Source organism: Sarcophilus harrisii, chromosome 2, assembly GCF_902635505.1.
Source record: "Sarcophilus harrisii chromosome 2, mSarHar1.11, whole genome shotgun sequence".
NCBI classification, from domain to species: domain Eukaryota; kingdom Metazoa; phylum Chordata; class Mammalia; order Dasyuromorphia; family Dasyuridae; genus Sarcophilus; species Sarcophilus harrisii.
In genome coordinates this window covers 121212167-121221710 of record NC_045427.1, presented here as the reverse complement: position 1 = coordinate 121221710, position 9544 = coordinate 121212167, and the positions used below count along the sequence as shown (strand labels likewise).

General features: G+C 34.0%; 1 long non-coding RNA gene across 1 annotated transcript in view; it reads left to right on the top strand.

Annotated features, from left to right (window-relative positions):
- Positions 1 to 763: 763 nt before the first annotated feature.
- Positions 764 to 9544, top strand: part of LOC116421400 — a 111683-nt gene continuing 102902 nt past the window's right edge. The window contains exon 1 of the long non-coding RNA XR_004231746.1: positions 764 to 860. This is a non-coding gene — a long non-coding RNA (uncharacterized LOC116421400). The remainder of the gene's footprint in view (positions 861 to 9544) is intronic.

Genomic DNA, 9544 nt, shown 5'->3' with positions numbered 1-9544 from the left:
TCCAGGACTTCTTAAATTTTTTTCACTCACAGCCCATTTTCATTTGAAAAATTTTTGCATGATCCTAGTTATGTATGTGTGTGTGTGTGTGTGTGTGTGTGTGTATATATATATATATATATATATATGATAAGTATATAAATCAGGCACTTATTGATAATAAATCATAATTTCATGACCTCCACATTCAGTTATGGGATGCCATATAGGGTTATAACCCACAGCTTAAGAAGTTTTGATTTAGTCTATATCCCTTTCATTACAAATGAGAAAAGGGAAGCCTAGAAAGTTTGGGCAGCTGTGTGACACAATGGCTAGAGTGCCAGTCCTGCTATCAGGAAGACTAATCTTCATGAATTCAAATTTGGCTCAGATAATTACTAGTGACCTAAGCAAGTCACTTAACCCCATCTGCCTTAGTTTCCTCATCTGTAAAATGAGCTGGAGAAGGAAATGGCAAACCATTTCAGTATCTTTGACAAGGTAACTACAAATGGGGCCACAAAGAGTTGGACATGACTGAAACAAATGAAAAAGAATGAAGAGTATAATAAGTCTTAGATCACAGAGATTTTAGGTAGGACAACCAAAATTCAAATCCAAGTCCTTTAATAAATCTATTATTCTTCCACACCGTCACTAGTGCACTCATTTGACAGGTGTGGTAGCTGATGAAATCATTTACCAAAAGTCTCCCAAGAAGAGAGTAGAAAGGCTGATCCACAATTCAGAGTTCTTTCAATTATGTCACAATAGCATTAACAAACAGAACTATAACTTCTTGGAGAACAGGAAAAGATCCAGAAAACATGCCCAACTGAACTTTAGCTTCTGTAAAGACCATTGGCCCACTTACTAAGGTATCCTGATCAGAAGTCATAATGGTTTCTCCTGGTCATTATAAGGCTCTCTTCTCTATCATCTTAGATTACTTAATTAGCACACCATGACTAACTAAATTATTAACTAAAAATGGCTTTTCTGATGGAAAATAATCCCTGGGAATAATTTTCAAAGCCTGGTCATGACTAATCCTCTGACTAACATTTGAGAAAAGAGAGGAAAATCTTGGCTTCCCCCTTGTAATTATCCTGTAAGGTTAAATCCCTGTTGCTATTCCATAAAGACAAATCATCCTGGGGCACCAGGGTCATTTGCCCTGTTCATTAGTATGACCTGAATAAAATCCTGTTTGCTTGACCTGCATGTCTGATATATATATATATATATATATATATATATATATATATATATTTGTACTGGTCTTCTAAGGTTCCATGTGAATTCTACTTTGACATTTCCAACTTCTGGTATTGCATCAGGATACTCTAATTTTGCCTAAAAAGGAAATCTAATCTCCCCAAACACACACACACACACACACACACACACACACCCTTTGTCCCACATATTTTAGGAAATGTAAAAAGCAAATACTAGGAGTGTGATACCTATATATCAAAGAAAACGATTCCTTGGTACCCTAAACAGTATTTACAATGAGACTAGGGGTTTATTCTGACTCTTACCAACTTTTCCCACTTTCTCCATTTTCATAAGAAGGCAAAAGGACATTGGCAAATGTCCAAGGTAAATGGGTATTAAGAACACTGGGTCACTGTAAAAGGGATATTCCTCCTGAACTAGATAACTAAATCCTATGACATTCAGTGGTCATATTTTGCTTATTTCATAATTCTTATCATTCCCAACACAAAAGAAATGTTTAAAGTCTACTTCAAGGAAAGAATTTGATAAACTCATTCAATGCAGGAGTAAATTAACCAACTAGGTGAGGAATACAATATTACTTAGCAGGGATCCTCAAACTTTTTAAAATAGGGGGCCAGTTCACTGTCTCTCAGACTGCTGGAGGGCCAGACTATAGTAAAAACAAAAACTTTTGTTTTGTGGGCCTTTAAATAAAGAAACTTCATAGCCCTGGGTCAGGAGGATAATTGTTCTCAGCTCCCCCATCTGGCCCACTGGCAGTAGTTTGAGGACCCCTGAGCTTGTCGTTATTATATTTGCATTTTTAACATGGGATAAAATACTTAGATTGGTTCAATCCAAATGAATGAAACCCTAAGTACTGAGTTTCAAATTCAGCAAATTTAGGGAATGAAATATATAGACATAAGGAAGTCTTCTAGGTCAGGGGCTCATAAACATTTTTGTCAGTATCATGAATCCCTTATAAAGCCTCTAGAATCCTTTGAAGCGCTATGCTTGTTGCCTCTATTCATAACAGAAAGGAAAATTTTTCAGTTAGAAATTAATGAAAGTCACACATATTTATGATCCAACTTCATCTATCCTCTCGAACTCAAGGGAATAATAGTTGTTCTAGGTTCTGAAATAGCATTTGTGTGTAAAACTAATTGTGGAAATTGTACTTTATTCTATTTGAAAGTTTCATAAAATCCTGGAGCTTTTTCATTGTAAGACTAAAGAATTCCATTTGAAAGATGAGGAAAGAATCCCAGAGATGAAGGGAAGTGATATTCTCAAGATCACACAGCAAAGTACAATTCAAACATACATATCTCCCCCCCTCCTTATATGTACAATGTTCATTCTCAACTCAATTCAATAAACATTTATTAAGTACCCACTGTATGCCAGGCACTGGGCTAAACAAAAAGAATACAAAAAGAGGGAAAGGACAGTCCCTCCTCTTCAGGAGGTCAAATGAAACTCTAACCTTTGTAATTTAAGATGTTCATCTCAATTGTAAATCATTACTAATCTGTAAAATGCTGTGGTTTGAGGCTCCTTCAAGGTCTAATGGTCTATGACATTATTGAAAGAATTTCTCACTATATCCAGCATTTTTGTAAGTAAAAAAATCCTTCCAATGAGAATTTTTAAAATTCTAATTAAGGAAAACCAAATGACTGAAAACTGGAAAGGAGTTTAAAAATCATTTGGTATGAAGCACCCATTTTATAATTGAATAAATTGAGACTCAGAAAAAGCTTAATGAGTTGTCTAAGATCAAGAAAATGTGTATTTCAAATTCACATTTTCTTACTCTCAATACTACAGATTTTTCCTCTACACTAATTTATTATTTTATCTTTATATTAATACAAGTGTTCAGAAGATTTGTTTAAAGTGTGATGGTCCCTGTTACCTAAGGATATGTTCTTTGATTTGATATTTGATATTGAATAAAATATGCAAGGAATTTTTTTAATAAAAAAAAGTAAGAGGCAGGGGAAAGAAGAAGTTACATAAGAGGTGGAAGGATGCTCATGACAAGAAATGGCTCACACAAATATCATATATGCATGAAGGTCTTTATATTTAATATTATGTCACATAGGACTGACTATAAGCAAAGTCAAAATGCTAAGCTATTGGGTTTCATTTATGCAAACTAAGGAGACCTATGAGAACTGGCAGACACTACTTCATTTATCAATATTGCATAAACAACCATGTCATAAAACATAGCTTTTTTGCTTGGAGAATATAAGATATCAGTGGCTAGAACCTTGGAAATAAAGAGACCTAAGGTCCTTTGTCACTGCTTCCTGTTTTGGTAAATTAGAGTCGCTACAGGAATGTCAAGTACCTATAGATCTAAAATTACTTCTTGCAGCTTATCCCACTAGGAATTATATAAAGAATATTGCATAAGGCTGATGATCTCTATTATGACATAAGCTGAGAAAATAATTTATATTAATCTTAGGTGATTATTAGGCTTTTATCAACCTGTCTACTCTGCCACATTGGAGAACATGCAATGTATCTGAAATGATACTAATTGGCACTAATGAACCTATTTTCTCTTTCAATTGTTTTCCAATACATTCCCATCATAAATGTTTCTTAGCTATAAAACAGTAATTAGATTTCAACCTGTAGATTTTCTAGGCGCCTGGTTTTTCTCATACTCTCTTCCTCCTTCTAGCTACTGGTTTATTTTCCTGGTATACAAATCAAGTGCATCTTTACCCAGGGATAGCCAATGGCCCAGAGAGAAAAATAAAATAAAAAGAAATGGAATATCTTCATGCTGTCAGGACCTTTGGTAAAGAACACAGCTCAAATGGAATAATGCTGCTACATTTGCAGCTATTTCGTTAAATTCTGATTACGGTAGATAGATAATAAAGATAGAGACACTATTAGAGACAGATATAGATATGTATACATATATTTGTTTGGGTATTTATGTGTATTTATGCAATGTAGAAAGCCTATTTCTATGTGAATCATATATATATATATATATATATATATATATATATATATGTTACACTATATATATTACAGAGATATATAGATATTAGGGTAGAAAGAGTAGAAGATTAAACCTGGGTTTGGGTCATATTTTTTTTTATTTAGCACCCATGTGATTTCCTTGACTGCAAAATGAGCAGATTGGCCTTGCTAAAATTTATAGTACCTTCCAACTCAAAAAAATTAAACAATTTTATAGCTTAAATTACTCCTTAGAAACTTGAAAGTCCATTAACAAGAAATTCAATTCCTCTGTTTCTCTTCTACATTTGACACAGTAAAGACATTATAAATGCAAGGGACAGTAGGTCAATAGTTCTGAATAAACTTGGTCTAGAGACCCAAAATGAAGAACATTTAACCCTAGTATTAAAATATTATAGTTAGTATGGTAAATAAAGTAATTATTGAGTCCCAATCTGTTAAATTTTAATGTGTAGGAATTTTTTTTAACAACTTACATTTTCAACTTTTAACTTTGTTATGAGCAGATAATGACAAACTCATAGTTGTGTCAAGTTCTAGATGTCATGTCTAGCCACAGAATTTACTTAGATGTTAAGACTTAAGAGATGATTTTTAATAACCTTGTGAATTGGGAAATTAATTTACTTCTTCTATTCTCCCTATTCTGTTCTGTTCCCCTTCTGTTGAGGTATAGACCAAATGTTGAGGTCTAGATTTGGGGTACCTAAATGAAATTAGGGTTTAGTTAGGTCTAGTGGTGGGTTTGGGGTACAGGGAGTCAAACAGAGCTTCCCGGCAACCCCCTTGGATTCGGCGAAAGGATACGGCAGTAAATGAGGTCTAGTAGCGGCACGAGTCCCCAATAAAAGCATTTATTAGCCCAAGAGCTAGATTGGTAAAAGAGGTTTATTACTGAGTTTAGAAGTAGGAGATAGGTGAAGGTAGAGATAAGGAGGGCACTGGACAGAGGGTCCAGTGGACAGAGGGTCCTCACATGGCTGCAATGTTTGGAATCTCTGCAAAGAGGGGTTCCCAGCATGGCCCTTTTGTAATAGGAGACTTAGCTCGAGGGGCTTTTGAGTGTAGCCCCAAAGTTGGCTCAGATCCAGGTGGGGCTGGGACAGGTCCGGATCTTCTAGTGGAATTCAAAGGGACCAGGATTTGTGAGTCAAAGGGTAATTTACATTAACTAGGGAGGGTTGGGAATCAAAGATTGGAATCTTTCCTGCAACACTTGTTCTCTGCCTCTGTAGACAATCCTCAGACTTCTTGCCTTTTTTGTCAAAATCTGACAACATTTATTATACTCAGGTAAGAACAGTAGCTTAAAAGATTAAATAGTAAAGTTCAAACTTACATGAAAGGATCATTGCTCATGTGGCCTTAACCTGGCCATAAACATTTTAAGCCTTGCCAGAAAGTTCCTCTCTGTGTACAGGATCATAAAGTGAAGGCTGGATAGGATTTTAAAAGTTATCTGGTTCAAACCATTTATTTGACAGGTGAACAAACTGTATTCTGATGCCATAGAGTCAAAGATTAGTACCTCTTGTAAATGACTTCTCTTCAAATGCTTAAAGTAAGACATTTCTTGAAGGTCATATCTCTACATTTTAAATATGTGTAGTTCTTTCAATTATTCCTAATGTATGACATGAACTTCAGACCTTTCAGCATCCTAGTTGTTCTTCTCCATGTGCTCTACAGCATATCCACAGCTTTCCTAAAATGTGGCTTCCAGAACTGAATATCATACCCAAATTGTGACTCAATCAAGAGCAGGACATTGGGAGCAAGTCTATTTATTACTAATATTTTCATTCCATGCCTCATTTACTGTAGTCTGTTGTTACTGAAAGTTGATGCAGGGAAGTTTATAGGTTTGTACACATATTCATGAATGGAAAAAGGAAGGGGAAGGAGTGAAAGGAAGGGAATAAACATTTACTAAACCCATGGTGTATGTCAGGCACTCTGTTAAGCATTTTTAAGTATTTTGAAACTTTAAAAATATTATATATGGTACAAACCAAGGTTATGTGATTTGCCCAGAGTTAGCAAGTGTCTGATGCTTTTTGAACTCAGATATTTCTGATTCTAGGCCCAGTGCTCTATTCACTGCATCACTCAGTTGTCTCAAAACATATATAGCATTATGACAAAAGGATTTAGAAGCTAAATAGTGTCCACTCAAGGTTTAGGTATATAAATTAAGCAAGAAGGGCCAAAATGTCTCATTCAAAACTGCTTCTTATGTTTCTGAAAAGCTTCCTTCAATTCCAAGGAAAACACAAACAACACGTAACACTGAGATAGGAGATGATTTAGTCTATATCATTTTGTGAATTATGGTTCAGAACATAATGGAATGTACTTGAACTCAGTGGAAAAGGTCTTTTATCTCTACCTTATTCAGAATATTATTTGGATTAAATTATCTCTAGCAGCAACAATGATAAATTGAATAAGTGTAACATAGCAATTTAAGTTTTTAAGATTCCTCATGGTCTCTGGTGTTATCTACGGAATGTTAATACAAACTATACTTTGCAGATGGCAAACTTATAGAAGCCCAACACATATATTTAATATCAGAGTCAAGACTGAGGCTCACAATTACTATTAGTGAAAACAAAAGGGAAAGGGCAGAAACCAATCATTTCAACTGACCCTTTTTTCATTGCATTCCTTCCTCTTACTCACATTTTTCCAAAATCAAAATAAAAAATATTCTAAAAACTAAAATTATTTGAGGTGTCAGTTAGACAATAATTGTATCTATAGGAAAATCAACAGTTGGATTGAAAAATGCATTTTTTTCACTACACAGCTATTTAGAATTTAATATGGAAAATAAAAAAAGATCAATAATTGGATATTTCTACCTTTTGATATAATGTTGCTGTTTTGTAGACATAGTTTGGTAACTTCAGGGTAGAACATGTAACATTAAAAAAAACAAATTTAGACTTAGAATTTTAATTCTAATTATTGATTCTTTAAAGCCTGTTATTTTATAGGTACCAACATTTTGGCCTAGAAATTATCACCATTTTGGATTTTTATTCTAGGCCTGGAAGATAGTTCAGAGGTATTCATTTTAAAGATTACTGACATAAGAACTGAGACACAATAAGATTGTGATGTCTTCAGAATCTTATAATACATCCTAGGAGTAGGATCATAAGTCCCATATGTTCATTTTATTATCTCATGTTTAAGTGGAATGACTGCTGAGTATTCTTTTCTTTCTCCCAAATGATCATATCCCTTATTTATAACTGTTCTAGACTCTTTGTCATTCGTTGCACTTATTTTTCTTTAAAGCAAAAAAAAAACCATCATCCCAGATGTGCTTTCAGCTTCAGTATTTCCATTATTAAAAAATTAAAGATTTGTATGAAAATAAAACCCTCAAAGCAATAACAATCCAGAAAACAAATTCCAATTTAAAAAATTGTATAAACCAGGCAGGGAAAAAAAGACATTTTATGTTATATGTTTTGAATAACCATAGTTTGTCATTTATCATATTTCAATCAAGATGTAGCTATAGATATATGTATATACAAATGGCTATGTGGATGCCTCTCATATATTCCAAGAATATATAGTCACTTTACTATTGGCACTCATGGTAATGCCCACATACATTTCCTATAGGATCTCATGCTAGTGAAATATTTGACCATCAAGAAGAAATTAATAGATATAATCCAAGGTTATACATAGTAGATTTATCAGGCAATTGCAGTTAAAATGCAAATCCATTGAGCAGACAGAAGTATTTTATTTCTTATAAATGACTGATAACCTATAGATACCACATTAAACAAAACAGATTAGAGAACTCTGGAATATTATCTTCATTCAGAGAACATGGCGTGAGTTGATCAGGATAATCCATGACTCCAGTGAAGTTCAAAACTCAGAGATTGAATCTGCCATAATTCTAATTTAATGTAATTCACAAAAAAGCACTTTAGAAGAAAAGACATTTTAGCCAAATTTAGAGCCCAGAGATTCACTAATTAAAGTATTTGCTGTAAAAGCAAAAGTTCTCCCTGATAGGCAGAGGAATTTGACAAATTTTTTTCCTTAGTTGGACAGGGCTAGTTATTCCAATAGATGGAATAAGAACTATAAAACAAACAAAAAACAAAAATCTGGAGATTTTTGCTGGAAAAGTATAGATGTGGACCAGTGAGTGACCAGAGGTGAAATGAATGTCTTGGAGAGAAAAAATTCATGGACAAGCATAGAGACCCTATAAAGCCACGCTGTGGACAGAAATAAAATATCTAAACCAAAAGACATACTTTCAGTATTTTATATGATTACAATCACTTCAGACTTGAGCATATAATGCTTATGGTGTGGATGTGCATGTGTGTATGTCTATATATATATATATATATATATATACATATATATATATATATATACACTCATTATTAATCTGTTAGTTGGAACAAATATAATTTTCAAATGCTGTACCAAAAGACCTAAGTTAAAGTCCTTTCTCACAAGTAGCGGAGGTATTTATTAGTTTTACCTCTTTAAGCCTCAGTTTCCACATTTCTAAAATTGGATTTGGACTGTATTTCTAGCTTTATCATAAATTACTTCTTCCCCTGCCTGTGATCCAATAAATCGTGTTTTTTTCTCTCTCACAAAAAACGCTATGTATTGGATGTCTAAGTGGCAGACACATCCTGAAGGAAGAAGCAAAAAAAAATCACCAACACTATGGGGTAGCTACCTCTTTGCTTCCCCCACCGTCCCTTGCCTTCCCTACTTGACACTCGTAAATCTTTAATGAGAAGAAAGTCCTTTCTTTTAGATGAGATAGTGAATCACCAAGTCTTACCATGTTCTCTGTCTCTGTAATCACCATGTACTGTCATTTCAACTAATTAAGCAATACATGGTCTTTGGGGCATTCCCTTTCCAATATACCCTTAGCATAACAAGAAGTGCCACCTGCCCCAAAGCTGATTTTCTTTTATGTATTATCCTTTCCTCCCCAACTTGAGTGCTGAATTCCTTGAAAGAAGGGAATATTTAAACTTTTATCTTTGTATAAAATACTCATCACAGTTCCTGGCACACAGTAAGTGCTTAATAAATACATTTTTTATTCATTCTGTCAATGGACTTCCCCTTTATGTCTGCCTCAAATCTGTGACTTTAAAGCATCATCTGCAGGAAGCCCTTCCTGATTCCTCTAAAGACTAGCTCCTTCCTTGCCAGACTAACTTATATTTAAATATTTTGCATTTATTCACTGCATAAGTATAAATATGTGTGTGTTTGTGTGTGA